This window comes from Rhamphochromis longiceps, linkage group LG13 (assembly GCF_057381845.1).
Source record: "Rhamphochromis longiceps isolate RC_006_pf linkage group LG13, R_longiceps_female_GT1.1, whole genome shotgun sequence".
Lineage (NCBI taxonomy): Eukaryota > Metazoa > Chordata > Actinopteri > Cichliformes > Cichlidae > Rhamphochromis > Rhamphochromis longiceps.
Window position 1 is genome coordinate 23,703,430 of NC_140569.1, and position 13,700 is coordinate 23,717,129.

Here is a 13,700-nt window from a genome sequence, read left to right on the forward strand (position 1 = left end):
CTCAGTTGTTTTAAAGAAAATAAATTCTAGCTAAAAGCTCTTCATGAATGACCTTGCAAAAATACTGTTTTATGCCTGCCAGACTTTGGCAGCTTTGAAGATTTAACTAAACTATTTTGCTAGTTTAAAAAAAAAGTGGCTAAAGATAAAATGGGTTCATTGCCAAATTGTCTGATATGTGTGGACACAACACTGGTTCTGCGCTTGAGTTAGGCGCATTTTTTATGTTTGAATGATTCATAGGTCAGTGTTAAGTGAAAAAACAAAAACATTCCTCTAAAAATGATCAAGTCTGGACTGGAATGAAAATGAGTGAAAAAGCAGCCAATGTCTAACAAAAAAGAAACTTTCAAAAGGCCTTCGTAAAAATTACTAGATGGTCTGGCAAGCAAAAGATGAAGAAATGAGGGGTTGCTCAAGACTTGCAGAGTACTTCAAATATGTACAACTTTTTATGAAAGCTACAATAACAAGTGAAAAGGGATAAAGATGTTGAACATTTTTCATCAAGAAACACATGATTGTGTGTGGCTGCTCAGAATAAGTCATGTCAAACTTTTCACTGTGAGGCAGCATGATCCCTGTTGTTGATAACCAGTCAACTTCCATGGGTCCAACGTGACACTCAGATGCAGTCCTGTTACTCTTTGCTTTTTCTTGGGACTGTTTTCTACATTTCTTGATGCTTTATGATTTCCCAACACTGAGGCCACTCAATAGCCACAACCAGCTGAACTGCTGGTCACCACACCTATAGGAAGCACACCCACAGGACATGGTTTATACCTCAAAATATTGAAAACATCAATCATACATCCAACTGTTGGGTAAACAAATACTTTACTGGCCAAAAAAATGCATCAGCTATAGCGTTAAATCTTCAGAGGGAGCAAAGTGTCGCCGCTTTCAACTTGTTTTTAAATGACTTTCGCAAAATAACAGCGACAGTGACGAACTGTCATCCTGTCATTGCAGGACCTTTTTTGTCGGGTTCATAAATGACTAGTAAATAAAGAAATCAGTACTTATTTGCCTACAAATGAACTTTTTTGTGGCCAGGTGAAGTTGCCATGTGGTCCTGTCTCTCTGTATCGCTTCCAAATAGATCTGATGGTATGAAAGCATCGCAGTCCATGAACTCAGAAAAAGAAACACTGGAAGTTAAAGTAATCGAGGCAGCAATTATGTTTCCTCCCAAAAGTATTTGGCAAAGAAATGTCGTAGTCTAGAAATGTTTTCTAGGCGACATGGAAAGAACATTCAGAACGTCATTAGAATTCATGAGAACAGCGTTTCGTTTCAGAGAAGTGCAACTCCTAACCACCTTTGACCCCGTAAAATTACTGTCATTGTCAAGACTTTCCAGCCTTCTACTCACAGTCTCTTGGGAAAAACTGCAGCGACTGTTGATTGAAAGTGTACGCTATATCAGCTTTTAGAGTGGGTTGTTGGTGTATGTCTGAACTAAACACCTATAGCAAGGAAGGGTGCACTCATACTCAAAGTCTGGTAGCTGCAACCCTCAAGTTAGCATGACAGCTTGCTTAGTCACAGAGCCGCAGGCTGTGGTCCGAGGGGACTCCCGTGTTTTGTTTCAATCATCAAAGCTATTGGGTTTAGGGTCCCTTCTCTTTGCCTATCACTCAGCAACACTCATGGCCACTCAGACCCTGAAATCCTACTCCAGGCTGCTGAGAGGAGTGGGGCTGGAGAAATGTCTCCCTGGCCTTGCTCGGCACTGTCGGGGGTTACTCTGCCATTCTTCTGTTACACAAAAGACTTCTTCAAGTGCCTGAGTGACAATGGCCTTTAGATCAGTGGAGCGTAATGATTACTGGTTAACGTGAATGCACTCTGTATTAATTGAGCCAGAATTAATATAAAGTTTGTTTTTCTTTTTTTTCTCCCTTTCTTTTTCATATATAAGTTGGCAAGGAAACCTGTTGAGTAACCATGACTAAATGTTCGTGTTTTTCTTATTCATTTATTTTTTTCACACAGTAGTTGCATGGTAGTGGATGATCGTTAAGACTGGATAGACTGGTCCCCGAATGGGACTTATTGTAGTCTTGTTAATGAGCACAGCCTCTCACTTTCAACCGTAAGAGCTAACATAATGTCACTCACAAGCTCCTCCTAATGAATGTGCACAAACCACAACTCCACAATAGCAGCGAGGCATGATTACGCGAGACAAGCCTTTAACTTAGCACAAAAGAACGTCAGATGTGCTGACACAAAAGATCTCTCCTTTTCCGCCTTGATTTACATAAAGCATAATGCGCTGAGGGGAGATGAGACATCCAGGGATTTGCGCCCCACATTAAAATGCATTCAGGAATTCTGACTAGGTCAGAGTGAAAAAACATTATCAAATGCAAATAATTAAAACAAGGTTTTGACTCTATGGTTTCCAGACTGCTTTTGTTACGCTGCTGTAAACAGAGTTAGCTGTGTCTGTCAGTGAATTAAGAAAACACTGGGCCCCTTCTGCTGCGCCGACCTTGATTCACGGATCCCGTGAGACTTGCCAGCGCTTCGCTCTCTTTCTGCACAAGTTGACTTGGCCAGTGACAGACAGGCACTCTCATGTCAAAACAGAGACTGTAAGCAGCAAAACACGGTTACTGTCACCCTATGTGCTCACGCACTTATGTATCCAGTGCATTCTTGTACGTATGACGACAACATAAAAGAGTAACACGTCTTTTTGCCCACCCCAGCAAACAGTCATGTATTTTTACTATTAAATGCTTTGTGAAGTTCTTCCATACACCATCCCCTCTCTGATCTGCAGACCTCATCTTCTTATTCTCTTTCAGTTAAAAGTTTGATCTCTTTGCCTTCACTATTATCTTTGAATTTCAACATTTTAATGTGATTTTTTTCCCCCCTCTGTTCTATTTGCTAATGAGCGTGCTTTGCTTTAGTGTTTCGGGCCATTTAGTGCGGAGTAACCACAAGAGGACAGAGCCAGGCAGAAATGCCAGCTTGTTGCAAGCTGACACCTTTTCAAAGGGCTGAGAGTCTACCAACCATGCAGAGGTATCCTCTTTCTGACATTCACACTTAAAGCTGATGGAATCTTTAACTTAACAGCACGATACGTTTTAAAACTGCATTGTGTTTCAGACTTTTGGACACTTTCAGAACTGCATGCTTAGGTTTTGTTTTTCCTGCGTTTGTCTAAATAATCAGAGGTACGGGGTGAAGGAAATTTTGAGCCTTAACATTAACATTTCCCACGTTTCATGATGTGCTGGATTCTTTTTACGCACAGGCTTCCACTATCTTCAGATGATGAAAAAGTCTTAGGGAGGCAACATGTTTCAACCGAAGAAAAACGGATGTTTTCTTTCTTATCTTTGTTATGATTTTTTTTTTAGAATTGGGAACCAGACTGTTTTTTGTTTTTTGTTACTTTGGCTTACATCGACAAACACACACACACAGCATTCAGACGACAGCCCACTGATGCAGACTGATAATGAAAAAAAAGAAAACTGCACATTACGGTATGTTGTCTGTTTAACACCCACACATGTATGGCCTACATGCTATTTGTCATCAAGCCGTGTGGAAAATATTCCTCCTACTGACAGCTTTATGATTACTTCACAGCATTTTGAGACTCATGGCCAAGAACAAAAAGACATGGCAATAAAACCCTCCTGTTGCTTATTAAGCCATAGTGAAATTTAACCATACTGAGGTTTACCATTGATGGTGTGTCACTACTCCTATTGTGCAGACAGAACAGAAGCGTGACGTCCTCTTTGTGTTTCCCAAACGGCCTGAAATATGTCGAAGTTTCTTACGAAACAAGATCTGTCAACAACAAGTTGAAAAAAAAACACACAACAACAACAACAAGGCAGTCATATTAGCAGTGTATATTAACTAGTTGTATAAACAACTAGCTGAGGCGGAGTGATAAAGTTTATTTTGTTTCAGTGTTATTGCGCTAAGTACTTAAATTCAGATTCAGAATTTCATTTCAATTTCGAATCATGTCAATTGGGGGGGGAAAAATCGTACTGGATATTTATACTGATATGGATTGGGTACTGTGTTAGGAACAATAGGATGCCACATCGCTTGATGGAAAGGAAAATTATCAACCTGCACAGGGCTGAAATCAAAGACACCCCAAAAATCAAAGTGAAAAAATGATGCGTCGGACTAGTCATTTTGTTGAAATTTCATTACAAAAGCTCAAAATAGTATTCAGAAGTTTCAGTGAGCCCCGCTGTATCATATGTATGTCTGACAACGCCGGGGCCTGCCCCTAATGAGATGAGAGGTGGTGCCCTGGGAGATTTCCTCACAGCACTGGGCCAGGGCACTGGTCACTGAGGTCCTGGACAGTAAGAGGTGGAACCTGGGGATGTCGGATGGACTGAAATATAAAGATCCCAGAGGAGATCTATTGGATTTAGGTCAGGCAGGTGTGGAGGAAACTCAGTGGTATCGAGTCCTTCATCTTCCAGGAACTGCAGGGATACTCTCACCACATGACACCATCCATTGTTGTGCATCAAGGATTTCATCCTGATACCTAATGACACCCAAGCTGCCACTGCCCAGCATGTAGAAGTCTGTGTGCCACTCCAAGTATATGCGTCCCCAAACCTTCACTCACCACTAAACCAGTCATAATGTTCTCCAAGACGTCTGTCACATGTGCTCAGGGTGAACCTGCTCTCATCTCTGACAAAGCACAGCATACCTGCCAGTTGTGGTATTCTATGCCAAATACCAATCGTGCTCCTGCTGGATGTCATTCTGTTCATCCTTGCAAAAAGGAGCCAATACTGGTCCTGCTGATGGGTTAAGGGCCTTCTACGGCCCTGCCCAGCTCTCCCAGAGTAACTTCCTGTCTCCTAGAATCTCCTCCATGCTGTGACACAGCAAACCTTCTGGCACATATTGATGTGCTATCAAGGAGGATATGGACTACCTGCACAACCTCAATAGGGTCCAGGTATAACCTCATGCTACCAGCAGTAACACTCACCCTAGCAAAATGCAAAACAGAAAAGCCCCGTCTACTACTTAACTGATCAGATCAATATCCCAGAGGTCTAACTGACATCATGAGTACTCTGATTAAAAAGTGCTCCATTAATTTTTTTGAGCAGGATAATTTAAAATCAGATTACAGCAGCTGAACAGCTTTATCAGTACCTTGGGAAAATTATGGTGACAGCATCGTAAAAATTTTCTGGCTAAAAAAAACACAAACACAGCTCGAGGTGGAGATTAAACGAGTGCATCAACAAAACATTAGTTAATCCAATTTAAAAGAGAAGTCAGTATTTTTATGTTAACCGCGGATTACACTGCCAATTATAAATTGTATGAAATGAGTGACTCACAGCGATGAACTCTCAGAGGATTGTCGTGACTCTCTAAAAGCCTTACAAGAAGATTTGGCTAACACTTAAACACTAAGCAGCAAAACCGCATTTCAGTTTTGAATCTTCACAGAAAACTTTTTTTTTCACTCATCGAAGAACCAGACTAACTGTTTCCCTGACGTTATTTTTAGCACACAGGCAGGATGGTGTAATCAAGACCGCCGCTAAGAAAGCAAATAACCCGCTTCTCCAAAATGTCAGTTTGTTTCATTAAAGTCATAGCAGATAGCTGTTACAGTGTGTAAAAGTTGCAACACATGCTGCAATAATCAGCTCTGTTCCACCACAGACTAGCACATGGTGATTTACATTGTGCATCAGCCTTTTCACAGAAATGGGAAAGAAAGTAGACTCATTAGTTTAACATTAACAGGTAGTTGACATGCTCCAGCGAACTGGACCGTCCAATATTCAGCTTCGCAGTGCATCTTGTAATTGCGCTGTTCCCACATATTTCCATGTTCTTTGTGACCGCTCCGCCTTTTACAGCCCAGCCTCTCACATATGTCTATAAACAAACTGGATGTTGTCCTTCCTTTTTGTTAGTTGACACTAAATAATCCAATTGTCAGTATATTGACTCACTAAATGTTGGCATTGGGTCTTAGCCCAGGAGTAAGTATGACAAGAAATTGGTTTATTGTCATATAAAATTAACAAAGCGCACTTGAGCAATGTTTTAATTTATTACCGTGAGGAAAAGCGTAAGGTAAACTCTCTGACAGGCTTCCTCTAAGCAAAATCTCTTTAGATCCACCACATACTAGCGTTTAACACCATGTCATGGACTTACATCCATGTTTCCTGAAATAACACCGTGGCTCTCAGTCTGCAAACTTACAAAAACAACATCGATTCAAACTGCTTCACTCAAGAGTGAAAAGATTGACCATGAAAACATATATCAGCTCACAAATGCCTGTTCTATCTCAAAACTCATTCCTGGAGTGTGATCGCACATCTGTACATGTGTGTGTGTGTGTGTGTGTGTGTGTGTGTGTGTGTGTGTGTGTGTGTGTGTGTGTGTGTGTGTGTGTGTGTGTGTGTGTGTGGGAGAGAGCTAGTGGATTTTGTTTACTTTAGAGGAAAGTGAAATGCTGGTTTCTTCTAGGGTATATTAAAGCTGACAGAACCATTTTGAAGCAATCATCAAATGTGTCATGGAAAAACCGCTACGTCATGGTGCGAGTGGACGTCAAGACTTTGCCAGCATCAATATTTTCCCCTCAAGGCTGGCAGTGGATGTCATTTTGATGGGCCTCATGTTCGAGTTTAGAGTCCTCTCTGCAAGTCTACAGGCTGTTTTTCTAAAACACTGTGAGGTCTGAAGAGTAAGGGGCTCTTTTCAAGGATCCAAAGTGTCAGGCGACTGACTAAAAAAGGAGACAAAAGAAAGGAAGAGTTTTATCAGTGTCACCTCCTCCAGATAGGAAGCTCAGGTAATTAGCTGCACTCACCTCAAGCGAAGGCAAATATCCTGTTTGAAGAGAGCACTGTTCTGACTCACTGATCCTGAGGGGGACACTCACAGTCCCTCCTTACCAAAGGGAGACCACCTTCAATGGTGTGATGGGCAAAGTATCTAATCTTCCTGCACGGATAGTTTGCATCCTCCCACCTAAGAAATTGTCACCCAGATTAACGATTTAACCCCTAAACATTCCTCTGTGTCCTGCAGGGGCAATCAAATGCGTCTGTAAACTCACAGTGACAACAATTGTGCTCTGACGTTACACACTCACAGACAAATCACTTAATCACATGATCCCGAGGGTCAGCTCGGGACCACGAGACCTGGTGAGTAGCAAGCTAGTAGAGTAAGAAGGGATAATCTGATTTCTTTCACCAACCGCAGCCCTCCTCCCCTTAGAGGATCGAACACCTCTGGCCATTAACGATGTGCACTGACACACGCACGCACACAGATGATCCATTCAAAGGTTCTTAACCTGAGTGCTTGTGCAGACTGCTGATCCACTCATCTCTTATGACGCTGTCACTGTGCTCTGTAGTTCATCTATATTACTGACACACAACACGAATTTGGAAAGAAAAGAAAGAAAGAAAGAAAGAAAGAAAGAAAGAAAGAAAGAAAGAAAGAAAGAAAGAAAGAAAGAAAGAAAGAAAGAGGAGAATAAACACGACATAAAAGACTCACCCACAGCATCACCACAGCAATTAGGCACAGTTTGAACCAATGAAAATCAAAACCTATGCTCTCAAACAAACCCTCCATAATCCAATTTTTACTTAACCTCTACAGAGCAGCTGGACTCCCTGTGCACTAACCGCATTGAGGTACTTACCACATATACACTCAGACATAAAAAAAAATACCATCACCTCACAGAAAGGGTTTTTGGATAAATGTTGAAAATAACAAAGAGGCCGCCTTTAACGGTGGAAAATAATATTTATCTCAGTGCCGACTGCTGATACCATCTGTCACACGTTCTGTAAAAGCAGGTCCCATAAACACGTCATGTAAACACTGTGATATTTTTAAATGTCACTACAGAGAGCCTCCCTTTTCCCTCTATAGTGGTCTAGGCACTCATCTCCTTCTCCTGTTTTACCTTGCACATCTTTGACTCACATGCAGTTAAACTAGGCCTGGCCATAAAAATTGACATAAAGAAAACTTAATTTACAGTACGGTGCTCTGCAAAAGTTCTTTATATTTTCCTTCCAAGGAGCCAGACGTTCTTGGAGTCTTTTAAAGTGCTCTTGAGCAATAGTTCTCCAGACTTTCTGAAGGTTATTCAGTTTTTCTTTGGGCATTGGCTGCTTTTTCGCTGTTTTTTTCATCCAGGCTTTGTACCTGACCGTTTTCAAAAGTAAAAATGGCTCCTAACTCAAGCAAATCGTTGTTGTCTACACATGACAGAAAACTCAGCAAAGTACCTAAATTGTATCTTTAGGCACTTTGTTGTGTGTTGTCTCTCACTAAAACATAATTTGTTTGATTTCTATCTACAAAAATGATAAAAGTAACACAGTCTGACAGTATCTTAAATCCTGTCCTTCAGAAAAAAAAGACCTGACACAGGGTGTGGGAGATGTACCTGGCTCTTCAGTTGAGCCATCTACTGTTCAGTGAAGTCTTATCAGAAATGGTCTCAGTGGAAGAGTAGCAGCCAAGAAGCCATTCTTAATGAAGAGAAACACGAGAACAAGCTGAGGTATGACAAATTACACAAGAACTGGACTAAACACAGTGACAGTGGAGGCTCTGTCATGGTTTGTGTATTTCAAAATTGATAGAATGATGAACATGGAAAAGTACCATGAGATTTGGTCCACCATGTAATACCATCTGGAAAGCATCTGATTGGTATCAGCTTCATTCTTCAGCATGAAAACGATGGCAAACACAACCCCAGCCCACTAAACACATAACCTGGATAGAAAAACGCACACTTGAACAACGTCAGTCATGGATTGGCCTCCCCAGAGCATGGATGTCAACATTGTTGAAGCAGTATGGGATCAGTTTAACAGAGGACAGAACAAAAGGCAGCCGGCATCCAAAAATGAGGTTTGAATGTCCTTCAGGAAGCCTGGAAAACTATTACTAAAGACTACTCAAAGAAATGAGTCGAAATTTGTTTGAAATGAGAGGTGGTGCAAGACTTTGACATAGTACTGGATTTCTTTAAGCTAAAACATTTATGCCCTTTTTGATGTGCCTGTGGCTAATACTAATGTAAGTGATACACCTCCTTCAAAGGGTTGCAAGAAAAATCAGAGGAAATGTGATAGTGGGAGGTTTAAGCCACTTTTCCCTCCTGCCTGGTCTGTTTGTGTAAAATCTCAGCCCAAGTTGTACACAAAAAGCAGTTCCTTAGCATGCAGCATTATGAAGACATTAATATAATGAGGTACTTTTATGTAATTTACAGCACTGGCAGAGATGAAATCATCCGAGAAGTTCAGAGGACAAACCCAGTTGCGTCTATGATTCAGAGGTGTTGTGTTTTCACGAAGAACTGCAGTACAAAGGAGCTCATACATAACTACAGCTGTCAGTTTCCAAGTTTCCAATATTTCCCCCAACGGGCAGCAAACTTTTGGAGTATTTTAATGCACAGCTGTTCTTAAATAGACATCTTTTACAACAAAAAATACTCTGTTGCTATTTTAAATCATAATTTGTAATAATAAGCTGGAAGTCAGTACTGGGCCAACATGCAATCTGCCACATACATACACTGAATGAATCTTAAGACATCTTGTATAGAGTGGTTACAATTTTGAAACCATGAAAAAACATTATTTTAGATTCTCAGCTAAAGATTGTGAGTTAAAGAACTCATGAGGGGGAAAACAGGATTTATGTTTAGAGCATTGTGATAGTCCAACATTAGATTTTATGGTGAGAACAGAAAATCTTGCAGCCTTCAGCAGATGACCACAAACAACCTTAAAGTGTAACTCCGCACACAGTGTAGTATATGCTGTACACCAGGGGTCCCCAATTTTTAGATCTCACCCTGGGTCAACACACCTGAATCACATGATTAGTTCATTACCATTCCTCTGGAGAACTTCAAGACATGTTGAGAAGGTAATTTATCCATTTAAATCAGCTGTGATGGATCAAGGACACATCTAAAACCTGCAGGGAAACCAGCCCTCGTGGACTGGGATTGGGGACCCCTGCTGTACACTACGGAGGTGTAGTTACAAGAAAACCACATTTCTGAGTGGAAGGGGGACTTCCATTTTGCTCTACACACTCGTCACCAACAAACAAGTAGTCCTCTTAGCCCTGATGTGCAGCCGCATGTCTGTAGTAGTGCGGCGTCACTTTTACTACCCCGTGATCAAATCCACAACGTGTGTCACACGGTGCTTTCTTGCCTTTCACTGTTGACTGTCCACAATAAAAGTCCATGTTGAAACAACAGAGCCACGTAGTGTTTGGTTACAGAGGAAAGTAATTATTCCGTTCTCTGCCTTTGGTGGCTGGACATTAAAATGTGAACAGGATACATGTTTTAAAAGATAGCACGAGGAGTAAATCTCTTTAGGAGAGAGTGCACAGATCTTAGTAAAAATAGGGGGGAAGGGAATGCTCACTAACCATCTAATCCACCGCATTCTTGTTAGGGGTCTGAGTCTGAATTCAGGCAGGCTTCAATGCCATGCCCTGTGATAGGAGGGGTTGCAAAAGGCTGAGGTAATTGGATTGGTATACGGCACTGAGTGTCAGACAACAAAAGATATCCATCTCTCTCATGGCCGTTCAGCTCTTTTGTGGCTGGCTGGAATTTATTTGGTCATTCACTCTACTCTTCCAAGCTCAGCAAGGACATAAGAACAGAAGTGGCCCACCAGGACTGGTTCAGTCCGGTGGTCTCTTATGCTGACCAATGGAGTCACAGTGCCTTTGCAGCCCATGTGTGGGGATCTATGAAACACAGATCCCCCAAAGCCCAGGGGTCATTTGTGTGATCATTACCATAATCACATTAAGGCTGCAGGAGATTATCACCGTGGCCTCAGAGGAGAAACCCTGTCTGTGCGCCGTGTCGGCTACGAGCCATGCTTACAGGGAGCACCAATCATCGGTGGGGGTGGAGGCTTCCTGTGCAAACGTGGAAACACAAAAAACATCCCGTCTTTGTTAAAAAAAAAAAGAAAGAAAGAAAGAAAGACCCCTCTTATTTTTCTGGATGTACTCTCACTTCTCACACCACTCCTGTCATCAACCCAAACACCAGCATCACCTCTGGGCAGATAGTGAAGACCCGACAGATTTCCCCACCCCACTCAAAGTGTCCGCAAGATTGGCTTTTCCCATCAAGAAGAAAAAATGCTCCCTGAGGTTAAAAACTTCTCCAATTAACCCTAATTACCCAGAACAGCATTGAAATTAGGCCTGTAACCTGAGATGCTTATCAGGTCAGTGAGTGGAGCTGGGGTAGAGGAAGCTGCACCTTTCATCTTGAAGTTCAACCACAGGAAATGTGACACCTGAATATTGACAGCGGTGATTTAAGACCACTTAGAGTGCTGGGCAAAAGTCTTGAGCCTCCCCTCATTTTTTAAAAATATTATTCTTCCAGTGACATTTTGGTATTTTTTTAAGTGGTTTTGAGTAATAGTTCTCCAGGTTTTCTAAAAGTCCTTCAAAGGTTTTCTTTGTACATTGGCTGCTTTTTCCCTCATTTATAGTCCAGTCCTAGTACAGGCTCATTTTCAGAGGAATGCTTTTGGTTCGATTTGGTAAGCCGCTTAGCCTGCGAATCATTCAAGCTTAAAAAAGGCTCCTAACTCATGAGGTGAACCAGTGTTGAGTCTACACACAGACAACTTAGCAAAGAACCAATTTTTAATTCTATTAGGCACTTTGTTACTAAGAGCCTGTAGCAAAAATACATCATTTGCTCAAATTTCTTTAGTTGAATCGCCATAAAAATGCCAAAGATAACAGTTTGACAGGCTCAAAATAGCATTTTTTAGACCAAGAATTGATTCCCAAAGAAACATAAGGTGAAAACATACACTGACACAGGACCCGAGATATGTATCTGGCCCTTCAACTGATCCATCTACTGTTCAACAAAGCCTCATCAGAAATGGTTTCAGTGGGAAAACGCCAGTCAAGAAGCCATTCCCAAGAAAGGGAAACAAGAGAAAAGGCTGAGGTTTGCAAGATTACACAAGGACTGGACTGATTTTCAGTCCAGTTCTTGTGGACTTATGGAGTGATTAATCCAAATTGGAATTTTTTTGGTTCATCCAACATCAGTATGTTCAGAGGTGGTCTGGAGAGAGGTACAACAGTAAAACACAACGGAGGCTCTGTCATCTTATCAAAATTGATGGAATTATGAACTCAGAAAAGTGCCATCAGATTTTGAACCACCATTTAATACCACCTGGAAAGAATCTGATTGGAAGCAGCTTCATTTTTCAGCAGGACAATAATCCCCAAAACACTGCCAGTGCAGTAAAAGCACACTTGGATAGAGAAACACACAGTGGAACACTATTAGTCATGGACTGGCCTCCCCAGAGCCCAGACCTCTACATTACTGAAGCAATGTGGGATCATCTTTAGAGAGATGAATATTAAAGACAGCCGACATCCAAAGAAGAGCTTTGAATGTCACTGAAAGACATTCAAAGCTCTTCTTTGGATGAGTTTCCCTGCGGCTTCGGAATGGGATCTACGCCTGTCCTCAAAGGCAATGTCCTTCAGGTGGAGAATTATTCCTGAAGACTACTTAAAGAAATGACATGAAAGTTTGACTAAGAGAGTTCAGACTGTGCTGAAGAATAAAGGTGGTCATACTTGAAATATAGTGACTATTGCAATATTTGGTATGACTGCTACATACTTATATTGACTAATCATGCACATCCATTCATGCATGCACATATTTCAATAAATCACTGCACCTGTTTCCCATTTTTCTATATAAAGAAATAAGCGGTGGTTCAATTATTTTGCACGCTCACACATGCCTCCCTTTTCAAATACATTAAAGGGCTACCGCTACTTACAGTGCTACCATGCACCAACCCTGTGTCATAACACATCTCGACAAAATATCAGATAAGCTACATGTCTCACTGCACCTCGGTTACTTGTGGGGTTTGAGAAAACCCATGACCTTTCTGCTTATCAGATACAAATGGATACATCTGAGACATGCGATAGGCTCACAAACAGCTATAAAGTGAGATGGTGAAGTATTACATAGTTACTGATTGATGATGCTCCTCACTTTGCCAGTTTTGTGTGTTTCTTTGATTCTGACCCATTGAGTGACCTGTGTAATTGGTCCACACAAATCACTAACCACAGGGGCAGGGAGGGGAGGGGGTGGGTGGTTTCCATCCTCTCATATCCACATGTGTACATGTGTACGTAAGGCACTCACCTATCCGGTTTACGGATTACCTTCTGGCAGAGATACACCTGGGACACATTGCCCTTTGACACCAAAAGGACAGTGTGGTAATAACATCTTTCAGCAAACTATCAGTGATTTTGAACCTTGAAGCTCTAAATCTAGACAGCGGGGTTTCCCATCTCGATATTATGCTTGGCTATAGAAGCAGATTGGAAACAGCTTTAAAATGTAAGTTACATTTCTTATGGCATGTCTTCCACTCTGGGGGCACTGTTGCATATACTCCTAATACTATCAAGCTGCCACTTTTAGGTTGTTTAAAATGTCAGACAATTAAGTATTTCTGCCCATAAAGTGTGCTTAAAAAAGGCGAAGAGATTGAGCTTCTTTTTTTTCCTACTGTGGAATTTTA